Below are 15,030 nucleotides of genomic sequence, written 5' to 3'. Positions count from 1 at the left end.
GCCTTGGCCTCCCAGGGTGCTAGGATTATAGGCGTGAGCCGCTGCAGCCGACCTGAACCACCTGTTTCCTGTTCTGTTCACTGGACAGTGATAGAAAAATTGTGTTGAGTACATGAACTGTAGGTTCTTTTTCTAGACTATACATAGGTAACATTTTGTCTTTTCGTTGTTGTTGTTACTCACTGCTTTCCCTCAAATAGATTGTTTAAAAAATTTTATTTTGACTTCAGTTAATTTTTTCATGCTTTCTTCAAGCATTCTGATTAATATGTTTTCTTTCCTAAACCATCAGGTAACACAGTTGCATGTACTAATAGGGTAAATTACAAAAAGATTTAACATTGTCTCTTCTGTATGGCTTCTTATTTGTTTCTTTCTTGAAGATTACCTTGATTTCCAAACTCAATAGACACATTTATTAATTCTGGGAAACTTGAACAGCAACATCATTTAGTCAAAAAACAATAAAAAAATACAACATATGCAAAATATGACTATTACTGACTAACGTTTCATCTTACGAAGTCTTGTCATTAATTATCATGGTTTAACACTATACTGAAATATTCCCTGGTGATTTAATGTATGAAGCTTTCTTGCATCTGTCACTCAAATCCTAGTGCTCTGACCTGAAGCTGGTAGCAGGCGGTCAGTAGGCTTTCTGGTGTAGGACAACACTGAAACTTTCTGTTTTGTTATCCTTTTTCTCAGACTGGGAAACGCATTATAAAGAGCAAGGGATTTGCAATTTACTAGGACAGCTCTCACCCGAGTGACAAAAACAATTTATTCTCTTGTGATTTGAAGAAACCAAGTGTATTTTATTCACTCGTCCTTTCTCCCTGCATACTGACTTTACAGGATTATATTATTTGAGATAAGGTGGTATTATTGTAAAGTATTCTGATAAGCTCTTTCTCTGGAGTTTGCTCCCTGACAAAGAATATATATTCTATTATGGTTTCTCGGCATGTTTTTTAAAAATATAACATGAATATAAATCCAAATTCAAAAGACGTTTTAACTAGAAAATCAGTCAGCACTTGTCCTGCCAAGTATCTTGCTGGGATTCTCAGTGCTAAGACTCGTGCTTTAATCGGGATTAGCAGAAACAGGTCTACTGAGAGTATTACATTATTTATCCTGTTATTATTCTCAAGAGTTGCTTTATTGGTAAGACCGTTATTTTCCTCTTTAATTTTCAACCAGCTCTTTAATGATCTCCGTTCCTCATTCAATTTTGTTAATGAAGGGCAAAAGGCAGGGAAGATGAATTTCCCCATAATGCTTCACTCTAGCCTCTGGTGAATTGACTTTCTGGGTATTCATTGAAATGTGTTATCCCATTTATCTAGAGATGTCAATGGCTTGCAGAAGGTCTGCATCTGAATGCGACTTGGGTAAACACGAGCTAATAACCCAAAGCAAGTGACTTTTCCTTTGCCCTATAGATATAATTTATTAATATTAAATGGCCTTTTCACATTTTGAGGACATTAAAATAGAAGAAAATAGACAGGTGCCACACAGAACCTGGGAAAGAATAGATGAAGAAAGTGGGCAGGGAAGATGCTCCTTTGCTTTCCAAACCAAAGAGCCTCCGTGTGTTCATGTCTATGTGTAGCATATTTGCTGGGAAGGTGCTATGTGCTTGCTGCTGTTCCTGTGTAGAACATACTTTATCATGTAACCCTCATAGTCACTCCTTTAAGAAGTGTGATTAAAAGAAGCATATCCTCAAAGAAAATGCAGCCTAGTTTTGGAGGTGGAATGCATGGGATAGGAAGCTGCTCCTCCTTTGTAAGTATGACCCGGCTATAAGGCAACCTGAACACACAGCAGAGGAGGGGGCTTTGCGGAAACCTGATGATGACTAACTGTAAACATGTTGACATGTGTCATTCATTTCTTTTTGCTTTGAAGATAAAATAACAGTAAACGGAAATCCTGGTTTCAAGTTGCCAAGCTCAGACTACTAGGAAAACTAATGCAGTTTTGTATTCCTGTTGCTTGGATCATTTTCTGCATTTAGTCTCAGGTTGCTAATAGCCAGAGAGGCAATTTGCTCATGCAGCTCTCAGAAATGAGGAATTGGTCGTCTGGTGTCAGCTTTCCCACTAGATAGGGGTTTGTCCAAGAATAGGTTCAACTACTAAATTGGTAAACATCGATGGCAGTTGTAGATTAAAGTGAAATTAAAGGATAGACAAGAGTTCTGTTAAAAAGTCTTACTGGAGGGCTGAAGTCGGATACCATCACACCTATAATATACAACAGAGTGATTAGATACACTCACAACCAAAGGAGGCACAGTTGTGGGAAATAACACTTAAATAAAAGCCTCATTAGATTTTCTGGAAGTGTAACTGTCCCTTTCCAGCTTCTAGGTCTAGCCTTAGACATATAATACTGCCAGGAGAAAGGCTTATAGACTTGTTCCTTGGGTCAGGTGCACATCATCATCGTTGCATGGCATCCACAAGGATCATTGATCTATGATACACTTTGCACTGACTAATGCTTATGTTTCTAACATCCATAGCTTCTACAGGCTAATCAAGCTTCATCCAACTGTACTGTCAAGGGAAAAACCAACTCAGTAAGAAAATTTACTTCACTGAGGCTATTGTAATAGGGAGTGTACCAACGCTTGTCTAGATTTGAAAATCACAGTGTGTTAGCAGGGAGGTTTCACCTGAGATGTTAGGGAGGAACAGAGAAAATACAGGTAGGATGCTTTATAGTTAGTGTCTAGGTCAGTTCTGTCTGCTCTGATAACTTCCCCACACTGGGTGGCTTAAACAACAATCATTTATTTCTCACAGTTCTAGAGGCTGAGAAGTCCAGGGTCAGGTGTGGGCAGACCTGTTGTCTGATGAAGGACCACTGCCTGGTTTAGATGGCTGTCTTCTCTCTGCAGCCTCACATGACAAAAAACAAAGAAAGGGAGGAGCAGGCTCCCTGTGTCTCTTCTTTGAAGTCACAAGTCCCCACGGATGAAGGCTCTGTTCACATGATCTAGTCATGTCCCAAAGTTCTCACCTCCAATTAGGGATTAGGTTTTAAGACACAAATTTTCAAGAGACACAAATATTTGATTCATAGCGTTTGAGACTGCTTTGCGATCAGAAAATATCTCAGTCATTTAGCTGTAGAGGATATGTTTATCTTTAAATGTAGTTTTGTGGGACATAGTTCTAATCTCCGCTTATAATTCATAAGACAAAAATGGAGGGAGTTTGACGTTCTTTATCTGGCCAGCCTGGTCATTAGGCAAGGAAAATGGGAACCTGGGGGAAGGCATCGATAACTGGGAAACATATACTCCCAAGTCTTCCCAAAATGTTTACACTGGATGTCTCGTACCCAATCCACTTGGAGATTGGAATTCTTATATAACATGGGACCGTCAAGGTGACTTTTCAAAATTATGAAAGGAGCCATTGTTCTGCTGGTCTGTTCTAAGATTAATTTTATTACCAGGAAAAAATGAGGATGGGCAACAGAAACCTAGAAGGATTCTTTGAGAGAAAATTTATCAGGCTTGGTGATGTGGGGACGGTGAGGAAAGACGACTTACTTCCTACAGAGTCCTCAAACTGAATTGACAAGCAGTTCACTGACGGAGCTGTGTTATCAATAACCCCATAGTGAAAAAAAGTGTCTTTCAATTAACTTAGCAAAGTAAGTTTGGAGGCTAATTTTCAAGTCCAAGTCAGTAATGTAATGCAGTAACGATACGTCTCTACCCTCACCCTATGGGGGGAATTTTCCTCATTGCATTTTGTAATGTGAACATTTAATCACACCTGCTAAGTGAAACTCGTGCAGCATGAAAGGCAGCAGACCAAAATTCAAACTCGTTAAGGACAAATGTTTGTGTTTTGTTGATGGCAGAGAATTCAATGCCCCGAACAGTTCCAGGATACAGAAGAAAGACGTAATTATTGAGTCAATGTATGAATGAAGAATGTGATTAACCAGTGGGTGCCAACAAAGTCCATCTTCAGGGAGTTCAGCCTTAAATTGGCTCCAATGATATTCTCTCGCCCATCCACTCACTAACAGACCCTTCCCCTGTAGGATTCACAAAGCGATATTGGATACACTAATATGTTTGGGGCATATATTTCTTTCATTTCCTCTTTTAAAACATGAGTGTATTTCAATTGTTCTTTCTTTCTTCCATCTCACATATCCTTTCTTCTCTGGCTATCAGTTTAGCATCTGGGGTGGTCTTTCACTTCCCCAAGTGTTCATATAGCTGCAAAGATCCCCTCCATCACCTTCTTTGTGACTTAATCTATTTCTACAGAATACCACCTTCTATTTTTGGAGGGATGTATTAAGTTCAACAGGCTCGCATGGACTAAGCAGTTCTTCGGCTATGTATCCAAAGGACAAACAAGTTCCATGAAGGCATTTTCCTCCAGCATCACATCTGACCTAATACCGGCCATATTAAAGCTGGGGCTTCCATAGTCAACAGTAATTTCTATGATCATTCTCATTCTAAATATATGTTACTTGACAGAATACAATAATAATAATGAGAATAAATGACAAGTATTATTTAAAAACATTTAATACATGTAGTGTACATCACAGGTACCAAGGTAGTAAATGTGACTACACATGACAAATTTAAAAAATACAATATTGATTTAAGTTTGCATAAATTTGCATTCATTGCATTCATTTATATTACGGTATTTATTTTCATGTCTTATTTTAAAGAGAGAAATTGTATCCCTGGTGGTCTAGTGGTTAGAAAAATAGGAGGTAAGAAATTTTAGGAAAAAATAATATCGGAATGACTTGATGTTTGTGCCATTCAGCTCTTAACGACTTCAGAATAAACGTCGGTTAAAATATTTTTTTCATGGTTTGCAAACACAAATTTGTAAGGTTAATCTAGTTGCAAGCAAGCATTTGCTAACAGTGTCAAAATTAATAATAAACAGGAGAATGGAGTTTCCTTTGTGGATAATTTCCTATATTATCTCACATTTGGAAAAGAGCCATCAAAGAAAACTGCTCATTAATTTTACATTAAGAAATTATCCCCCGAGCCCTTTCTAATTTCTTCTTGACAGATTCAGCCACAATTCCCATAAGGTGGCACAAAATATAAGTCAAAAATGAGATAATGCCAATTGGCTTTTCACAAATTTCTTCTCGGTCAGCCCTTTCATGAATACTTCACTAACTCTACCTCATCTTCAGAAAAACAGCAGAAAATAAATGTGCTGTGTTGCACTGTATGCTTGACTTAGAGAAGTAAATTCTCACATATGAAAGCTTTTATGTGTCATGTACCAGAGGGGACAAGTGATCAAACTACTGAACAGAGAAATACATGGGTAAATACCAGGTGTGTTACACGTATAAGATTCATTAAGAATAATTAAAAAAACTATGCACGTGTCAATTTACTGCCTACCAAAAAATGTTTTGAGTAACATAACCACTCTACTCACCATGGAAATAACACACCAATCAATTATCTATAATGACTAGCCTGATGGGAAAGCACGATTTATCGTTAAGAGGAAACAGTTTAACAAGAGTAAATTTGATTTGTCTGAGTTGGACTGAGTACTGGTTTTAGAGTCTTTTTTTCTAATCTTTGCAAATGAGATCTATATTAGTCAGCCAATTTATCTATCAATCTATTTGATATATTTCCACTGTACCAATATGTCTTTCTGAAGTACTCGCTATAACATTACCTAACACTTAGCAGTCACTTAAAATGTAATAAGCAATGCACAGGATAAAAAAAAATAGGAGATAAAGTATGGGTAATGCCCCCAAACTTACATTAACTTTATACTATCAATAGTATAAAAAACTCTGCTCTAAAAGAGAAGAGTTTTGCATGAAACGTTGAGTCAGAGTTGCTAACTGTATTTTATTTCTTTTGCTAAGTTAAGACAACTGAAGCAGGAGAAGCAATAATATAAAAAAATACAATGCACTTAACACCACAGCAATGCTGTAAATAAGCTTTACTTTTATTAATCATTTAGAAAATAGTCGTTTTAATAAAATTAAATAACTACAATAGTAAATATTTTATGTAAGGAAGCTTTGAACTTAAAATAGAAATAATGTAGCAAGAAAGATTTTTAAAAACTTTTCAGATTGTAATAACTATATAATTTCTCTAAGATAAATAATTGAACTAGTTAACAAGAATGATAAAAATCTTTGCTGAAATGAAACAGCTGATGTTCAAGAGGTTGGAATATATTTTTGTAGATTGCAAATACGGCTCATCCTAACGAGAATAAAACATTACTAAATAGGCTTGGGAGTTATTCAAATCACCAGTAGGTGGCAGTAGGAGTTTATAGTTCAAGTTACTTTTAAGACTTTGACAATCTATTCTAGTAATATACTGAAATCAACATTGACTTTAAATTGTTAAATTCAATTTTAATCAGAGACATTTATCAAACTTAAATATATTTTTATTTATACATATATACATTTATACATGTTTACATATTCATATACAGCATTGTATTAGCTATCTGTTGCTAATTACTTCAAAATTTGAGAGCTTAAAACAGTAAACATTTAGACACGTATTATTTCACCCAGTTTCTGAGGGTCAGGAATCTAAGAGAAATAGCTGGGTGGCTGTGGCTCAGTGTTTCTCTCGAGGTTGTGCTCAAGGTGTCAGGCAGGGCTGCAGTTGTGTGAAGAGATTAGACAATCTGCTTCCAAACTCATCCCTGTAGCTGACTGTAAGAGTCTTCAGTTCCCAGCTGGATGGGTCTCTCTATAGGGCTGTGCATATAGCATATTTATATGCATAAATACATAAGGAAACATCCAATTTCTAAATTAGGACATTATTATTATTTTATCTGGAAATAGACTGTCAGAGGAACCATTCACTGATACAACAGAATCTTCTCATTACTAAGAGCGATATTTAAAATAAAAGTCCTCCTGGCTTGCTAATTTGCTTTTAGTAAATCCATGACAACCTTTACTTGCCAAGGATCTAGAGGGGGAGGCAGGGCAGTGTGGCCGCGTCTCTTCCCAGTGAGAGTAAGTCTGTTAAAGGGAGCATGGCAGAGTCAGGAACAGAGGAGCAGTGGGGTAAAACTTTTAAAGTGTTAATTCCATATAAAAAACAACTTTAGCAATGTTTTTACAATAAAACTGTGAACTTGGTAGAGTAGTAATAATAAACAGAAGAAGCACAGAAAGGAGACAAGAAGAAAGTCCTTCCTTCACAATAATAATTACATTTGAAGGTACTTCCTGGTTTGCGAGTTAGCTCCATCAGGATTGAGTAGAGGTAACCAAACCACTGTGTGTACTTCAACCAGAAAAAGATTGAACTCATTAAATCTGGTGTTCACAAATTCATTGCCATTTGTCAGGGGGAGAAGTCTTGTCATCTGGTCTCCCCAGAAGGACTCCCAGAATATTTTAAAACTGATCCAGCAGAGGAACTTCTACCTCAGGCACAACCCACAAGATAACCGAAAGCTACCACAGAAACTTCAGAGTTTAAAAATTACGTCAGTAAAATTGCTTCTAAACATCCATGAAGCCAGAGGTTGGTCACTTCAGTGATATGGTCAAAAATCCCCATATCTGTGCAATATTGCAAGCAGCAAACACCCAGAAATAAAAGTGAGGCAACTTTTGTATTATATCCACACATTAATGTACACAGCTATGATTTAATAAAAAAAAAATTCCTCCTAGTTTTATGGGAATGAAAGAATTCGTGTTTTTCATTGCAAAATAAATAAATAAATCTTATTTGAGTGCACAGAGACGCCAATTCCTAACACACATCAAGAAACTTCCTTATATGGATTAGTTGTTTGTGTTTTCCTCTCCCCCAAATTCATATGTTGAAACGTTAATCCCCAATGTGATAGTTTAGTAAGGTGGGACACTTTGGGAGATAATTAGATTATAAGGGTGGAACACGTATAAATAAGATTAGTGCTTTTATAAACAGAGGCTCCCAGAGAGATCAATCAGGCTTTCCACCATGTGAGGGTCAGCAAGTAGAGGGCAGTCTGGACATGAGAAAGACGGATGCCAGCTCTGATCAGGCCTTGATCTTGGACTTCTCAGCCTCTAGAAATACGAAAAACAGGTATTTGTTGTAAAAAGTTTCTGTTTCAAGTATATGATGTTTTCTCTGTAGTCTCTTTTTCTGAGAAAATTTCCCTTCCCTGCACTGCTCTACTATTAGGTTAAAAGATACTCCATGTCTTTGAAATCAACTTTCATCAGATCACACTCTAAATAAATGTCCTCCATTGAGAAAAACCATCTCCATCCCTGCAGAATTATTGGATGTTCATAAAGAGTTAATTGCTTAAATATGAAATTAATCTTCTAGTCTCAAGACAAAGGTCAGCTCTCTAGCAAATAAGGTCTCGTTAATAATACTTCATGAGATATAAGACAGATAGATCATTCAGACACTACTTAGCATTCATTATGGGATTATGGTCATTATTGTTATGATAACCCTTTAACATATTCTATTAACATTTGACAGATGAGGAAACAGAAACTTAGAAATTTTAAGTAACTCGTCTAAGATTATGCAGTAACCAAACTCAGAATCCTGTTTTCAGTTAACTGCATAATTGTCACCACCATGCCTTCTAGCTAGAAACTGTGTGTCATGCTGTTAAATGGAAATTATTTAGTATGTATTAACTAGTTGTTTTATTTTATGGACTCTTGAACTTTGTTCTAAAACTGGAATTAAACTTTGATGATTACACTTTTCTTGTTTATAAGAGGGGGGAATGAGGAAGGGAGTAGGGAGATAGAGGGGTGCAAAGCCCAGAAGTGTTTCTTTTTTAAATTTTAACAATTTACTTTTAAGACATATCATAAATTTAATAGATACAAAATCTTGATTTTTTTCCTCCAAACTATGAAAAGAATTCAACAACTTCAACATATGATGGGTTTATTTTCCTTGTGTAACAGCAAGTATGAGGAAAAAAAATCGTTCAAGGGTGCTGTCTCCATCCTTTTCTGCTATTTTTGCCATATGATTTTTCCCCTCTACAGTTGTAATCTGGCTCTTCCCCTTTTGATTATCCCATCTGTCCTGCAGGCAGGGAGCCAGGAAAAGGACAGCTGCGGAACAGCAAGACGGAGGAGGTGAAGGGAAGAGTCCCTGGCATCTGACCTCTGCTAAGTAGCTTGTCCAAAAGTCTTGCCCAGCCACTTTTCCTTATATAGTCTTGTGTCGCATAAGAAAGTTTAGATCCCAGATGGATCATTATGTGGCAGTGGTCCTTTAAGATCATAGCGAAGCTGAAAATTTCTATCAATTGGTGACACTGTAGCCGTTGCACCACCAGCGTGATGCAATCCCAATGCATTTGAGGTGATTTTGGTGTAAACAAGTCTCTAAGCTGCACATATAATCCAGCACAGCACATATACATAATAATGATAATAAATGGCTATGTAACTGGTTTATGTATTTATTACACTATGCTTTCTAATCCTTATTTTCCAGGGGTGTCCAATCTTTTTTTTTTTTTTCTCTGCCTTACATTGGAAGACTAATAGATGTCTTAGGCCACATATTAAATACACAAACACTCACAAAAACTGATTAGCAAAAAAAAAAATCCATGCATACTTCTATGATGTCCAACACCACGCATAAGAAAAAGGTTCACACAAAATCAGCATGTGCCCAAAGACAGGTCTGTTAGAGTGTATTTGACTTATATGAAACAGTCAAATATAAACTAGTCTCAGGCGGGTCCCTCAGGAGGCATCTAGAAGGCCTTGCTATCTCGGGAGCTGACAGCTCCACACATGTTATTGCCCCTGAATGTCTTCCAGTAAGACAGGATGTGGAGGTGGAAGACGGTGGCCTTTATGATTCTGATGTGTCTGGGTCTTAGTCTTTAACAAAAAAGGTAAAAAAAAAAAAAAAAAAAAAAACCAGTAAAAATTTTAAAAATAGAAAAAAGCTTATAGAATAAGGATGTGAAGAAAAAATATTTTATGTACTGGAATGTGTTTATGTTTTAAGTTAAGTTTTATTATAAAATAGTGAAAACGTTTTAAAAACTTAAAATATATATAAAGTAAAAATGTTATAATAAGCTAAGGTTAATTTCTTATTGAAAAAAGAAAGTTACTTTTCTAAGTTTAGGGAAGTCCAAGTGTACAGTGATTATAAAATTTAGTAGTGTATGGGGATGTCCTAGGCCCTCACGTTCAACCACCTCTCACTTGCTGGCTCACTCTGAGTTACCATCCTGCAAGCTTCACTCATGCTAAGTCCCCTACAGGTTTGGCAGGGTGTCCTACCTTTTCTTTTTTTTTTAATCTTCCCCAGATTGGAAGAATAAGAGTTGTCAGGCCACATGTTAAATACATAAACACTTACAAAACCTGATTAGTAAAAAAAGGCCATGTATACTTTTCATGATATTCCACACCACATGTTTCATACCATATTTTTATTGGACCCTTTCTTGTTTAGATTTGCTTAGATACACAAAGACTTGATTTGCAATGTGATTGTATTTTGTTCACCAGAGCTACATGTCATGGGTACAGGTTACATGGCTAGTGAAGAAACACTCAAGGAACTTATAAATGTTATTTAGTGTGAAATAGAAGCAGATCTTTACTAAATTATAATACAAATGATTATCCCCCAATCCATAGCTTTCTAGGAACTTGGTTTCCCAACTATTTTAACTAAGTACCTTTCTACTCTATCACTATTAAGGTTCTTATAATTGGACAAAAGGGAAAATGGATTTTGTTCCCAGTATCAAGATTCTCTCTAAGGCTCTTGTAGTACTGTGATGATCTCAAGCATACCTGCTAATCCAGTATTGTTGAATACATTCCTGTTGTTAGGGGGAAAAAAAAAATCAAATCAAACACTGCTAGCACCCTCCCCTAAAGCTATCTCCAAACTCTTATTCTGAGAATTGCATTTTAGAGTGAGTATATAGTCTATACTCTACTATGCTAAATTTTCTTCCATGCCTTTTCTTTTTAAATTAAGAGGAACGTTTCTTTAACACAAAGAAAATAATTATTTCCAATGAAAAAGTTAAGCTTTGGAGGCTCCATATAGATAAAAGTCTCCACATTTGCTATGTTTGGAGGATGAAAACACATCTACTATACACTAGCTAATAAAACTTTTACCCGGCAATGATAAACTTCAGTACTCCAAATGTCTCATTGTCTAAATCAAGTAATATAATCACTCTAAACATTAAAGATGATATGAACATAGATGTAGAACCAGCATAATAACTAACAAACGTGCCAGCATTTTTCAAACCACTATGTTGGAAATTAACTTTATTAAAAGTCAGAAAATCAGTTGGTGTTAGGTACCTGGTTTTATATCTGGGTTCTCTGCTCTGTTCCATTGGTCTGTGTCTCTATTTTTGTACCAATATCGTGCTGATTTGGTTACTATAGTTTTGTAGTGTAGTTGACATCTGGTAACAGGGTGAGTCCAGATTTGTTATTTTTTCTTAAGTTTGTTTTGATGTTCCAGCTTTGATCTTTGACAAAGCAGACAACAACATGAGCTGGGGAAAAAAAGCTGTATTCAATAAAAGGTTTTGGGAAAATTGAATAGCTACAAGCTGAAGAATGAAATAGGACCCCTCTCTCACACCACTTACAAAAATTAATTCAAGATTGATAAAAGAATGAAATGTAAGACATCAAACCATAATGTTTACAGGAGAAAATGTAGGAAAAACTCTTCTAGATATAGGCATAAGCAAAGAATTTATGACTGTGACCCCAAAGGCAAATATAGCAACAATAGAAATAAATCAATGGGATTTTATTAAATTAAAAAGCTTGTGTACATCAAAGGAAATAATTGACAGAACAAGTAGACAACCTACTGAATGAGGGGAAATACTTGCAAACCAGAATCTACAAAGAACTCAAACAAATCAGCAAGAAAAAATAAACAACCCTGTTAAAAAGTGGGCAAAGGACAATGACAGAAGTTTCCCATTAAAATCACAATGAGGTAGCACCTTACCCCTTTCAGAGTGGCTGTTACTAAAAAGTCATAAAGCAATAGATTCTGATGTGGATGGAGATAAAAGGACACTGACTCACTGTTGGTGGGACTGATATTAGTACAAAGTCTGCGCAAAACAGAGTGCTTTTCAAAAAACAAAAAGTAGAACTATCATTCAATTCAGAAATTCTACTACTGGGTATTTACCTGATGGAAAGGAGTCATTTTTTTTTTTTTTCAAAAAGACACCTGCACTCAAATGTTTATTGCAGCATAATTCACAATTACAAAGATGTGGAGTCAACACAAGTGTCCATAAATTTGTCAGTGAATTAACAAAATGTGGTGTATATATTTCTGTAGAGTACTACGTAGTCATAAAAAGGATTAACTAATGTCTTTTGCAGCAATTTGGATGAAACTGGAGATAATTATCCTCAGTGAGTTAAATCAAGAATGGAAAAATGAACACTACATTTACTCTCTAATAATTTGGAACTATATAGATGGGCATATTTGAGCAGTGGAAATGATGAATGGATAAGGCTATGAGGGGAGAGGTAAAATCCTACCTAGTATATATAACGAACACTCTTTGGGGGATAGCACAGGTATAACCCGGACATAAACATTACAAAAACTATTTATGCAAAAAAAATTTGTACCTTTGTACCCCCTTAATATTTTGAAATATAATAACAATATTTAGAAAATAGTTGAAAAGTGAAGGGTGATATGGAAGGGTGCAGAAAAGAGGCTTAGGGAGCAATTATCCACTATCTCATAAATAATCACATAAGGAAAACTTAACCCAAATAATAAACACTATGAATTCAGTTATGCTGTCTAAATACAATTTTTCCAAGTAAAAGGAAAGTTGTTGGTACAAGGAGCAAGTAGAAAGCCTCTGAAAGGGAGCTTCATTCATTTGCCTGCCAATGTTAAAAAGGTAGTTTTAAAATTTTTCATATTTGGCATTAGATTGCCATTTGGGGCATATTAAAACATAAAGGGAAGCAAAGTCTCTAGGTACATGCAAATTGCAGTCAAGCACAGTGAGAAAAGATCATGGCATTGGAGAAAAGGGTGACAAGTAGGCTTTTACGATGAAAATGAAAGAAAAATGTAAAATACACCCGAACAAAGATAAAAGTTTTGGTGAAAAGAATCTAAAAGTTTGTACCATAACTTGTCTCTATATACATATATATACATATAATGAGTATTTTTAGTGTATGTGGTAAAATGTTCACTAATATCTACGAAGTTCTTGTATCATAGATTTTCAAAAAACAAAGGTCTCAATTTGCTGTCAGTGAAGGCTCAGAACTAAAGTATCCTTCTAGATGTTATTTATAATATCAGAGAGGATTATTCAAATTCTATGAGTAAAAGTGGGCAGATTTATGGAAGAAAAACCACCAAACGTTGATTTTTACATCTATGTGTTTGTAAGGAAAATAAGGCTAATGAGGAAACATTTAAATAATGAAGAAAACAAGTAGCCCACATTACGATGTCCCAAAGCTGCAAAGGCTGGTGCAGTTGTGGAGGGCAGGACCACGTTGACACTATTGGTGGCATTGCAAACTGATACAGCTTCTTTGAAAAAAAGTATGGAGAATCCTCAAAGGCCTCAAAATAGACCTTCCTTTTGATCCTGTAATCCCATTACTGGGCTTTTACCCAGAAAAAAAAAACCCAAATGCCCATCAACTCATGAATAGATGCGTAGGCTGTGGCATATGTATGTCATGGGATACTATTCAGCCTTAGAGAAGATGGAACCTTTACATCTTTTGTATTAACCTGGTTAGAGTTGGAGAACATTTTCCTTAGTAAAGTATCATAGAATGGAAAGTCAAGTATCCAAGGCATTTAATACTAATATGAAGCCAATAGATAAACTAATACACTCCCAAATGAGGGGAAAATTCAATTTAATGCAAGTTGAGTGGAGGGAGGAGGAGGGAGGGGAGAAGGAGAGAGAGACTGGTGTGCTTTCACCTAATGGGCACAATGGAAGGCTAGGTGGCACACCTCTGGGGGAGGGGCACAACTATGACAGGGACCTTACCTAACAAAATGATTTTTATTAGTTCGAAAAATGAAATGGTTTTGAAGAAATTCATAGTAGATATGATAATCTTAACATTTTAAGGAGCTACTTTTCCTTTATCTATACTTAAAAAGACAAAAGTGAAATGTCTTGAATAGGCAAAAATAGAAATTTAAGTATATTCTAACAAAAAAAAAAATACTGGCAAGCAGGGCTGAAGTCTGGAATGTAATGCTGAAGAACATATTATAATGAGCAATCATAGGGCTGTGAAAAACAACTATTTAATAAACTAGGTGTTGGCATAGAGTACATATACATACATGGAAATTGATGAACTTAAGAAATGGCAGTGAAAAAAATTGGTTTACAATTGAAATAAGAAGACAGTGAATGAACACAAACAAAAAGATGATGCTATTTAAATATAATATATGCTAAGAAATCTACAGTGGTTTAGTGAAATTAAGTTTTTCCAGAGGCAAGGTATAATAAGTGATACCTAGAAATAGTCTAACATTATGTAAGAAGCAGATCAGTCTAGTCTATGAATATGTATAAATTTATCAAAAGAATGGTGAAGAGTAAAGAAAATGAAAGAAAAAAACTAAGGGAAATGAGAGAGGTGATAGAATGCTTTGAAATTTAGAATATCAGATTAGGTTGTGATTATTAAGAGAATACTAAAACATTAAAAGGATACTAACTGTTCACTTCAAATATATATGCAAAATTTAAGGTTTAAGAAGTTTCATCAATGTGAAGTAAGACTTACTCATGGGTATTTCATTAATAAAGTAATTTTAAGTAAAAGTTAAGAGGCATATTTCATTTCATTAGAAATCAGAAATTTCAGGCAACCATAATTCTCTTGACTTAAATAGGTTCTTTGCTGGATTTGTATAAAAACATTAATGAGAATAAG

Source organism: Otolemur garnettii, unplaced genomic scaffold, assembly GCF_000181295.1.
Source record: "Otolemur garnettii isolate 467f Iridium unplaced genomic scaffold, OtoGar3 scaffold00085, whole genome shotgun sequence".
Taxonomy (NCBI): domain Eukaryota; kingdom Metazoa; phylum Chordata; class Mammalia; order Primates; family Galagidae; genus Otolemur; species Otolemur garnettii.
This window is presented reverse-complemented; position numbering follows the sequence as displayed.